Raw genomic sequence first — 1,356 nt, forward strand, 5'->3', positions numbered from 1 at the left:
GCTAGAGCGGGGCGTCGGTGGCTGGAGATGAGCTGAGGTGAAATGGGGAAGATGAGAGAGAGACACTGGGATTTATGGGGCCAATCAAAGGGGTATTTTAGGGTTTTGACATTCATTCTGTATAAATACAAGTAGTAAAAGTATTGTATTTTAGAATTGGGTTTAAAGATAAATACCAAAAGTGAATTGGGCTTAAAAATACAACTAATAATGAGTGGGTTTAAAGATAAAGCTAGGTAAACAAATGGGCCTAAAGATAAAAAACCCTCAAAATAATCAACATCATTTTTATTTGTTGGTTTCTTCACCATTTTCACTAGCTTTTTTATTTTAGAATCTACTCTAAACATCTACAAACGTACCTACTGGACTAGGCTCTTTTCATTCTGCATTGGGTATTCTGCTACCAAAGTCGAAGTAAACATGTTAGCTTTGAACACAACCCAGTGTTGAGACTCCAACTTCACTTTCATTTGCGCCTACCCAAATGTTGTCACATTTGTGATGTGCAATATAAGTAGCATATGTCTTTCCAAGAGTTAAGTACAACTTTGATGATTGTCTACTCGCACGTTGTTTCTAGCTTAACGCGGTTCTAGCTATCTCATGGTTCCTGATCATAAAATCATCATCTAAAGGTAAATTACATGTTTCATCAGTCATCTCATTTGAATCCGACTTAGTGATAAGAACTCATATCCTCATTGAGGAGACATATCCGGATATCACGTTGAGAGCATCCTAAAAACTGTTTGGTCCTTTTGTTTTGATGATAATTTATAAACAATTTATATCTAATATTGTTTGTCTAGTGTTTATGTTTTGTATCTATTCTAGGCAAACAATATGTTGTAGGATGGATGGAATCAAGCTTTCACGATCATATCCAATGGAGGTTGGCGGAATAGTAGAGTGAAGCAATACAATTCAAGTTTAAGATCCAAGTTCAAGCTTCATCCGCAAGTTTACCAAGATAGAGCTTCGTTGAAGATCACAAGCTTGGGTATAATTAGTTTAAGAGTTTATATTATGTGTGTTAAGTACTTTAAGCTCAATATCATATACACACACATTTTATTGGTTTCTATGTATATATATAGATATATATATACACATTTTGGCTTTTGGTTTATCCAAAAACAAAGTTTTTACAAGCATATAAATAAATATTTATATTCATACATTACAAGCATATAAATAAATATTTATATTCATACATGTTTGTTTTTATGTGGATAAGTTGGTTTGGTTTATTTTTCATAGATATGAAACAAAAATATATTCATATACATACTCATATGTTTCATATTCTATTGTATTTGTGAAAATATTATATTATCAGTTTTTGGACTTAAA

This window comes from Asparagus officinalis, chromosome 1 (assembly GCF_001876935.1).
Source record: "Asparagus officinalis chromosome 1, Aspof.V1, whole genome shotgun sequence".
Taxonomy (NCBI): Eukaryota; Viridiplantae; Streptophyta; class Magnoliopsida; order Asparagales; family Asparagaceae; genus Asparagus; species Asparagus officinalis.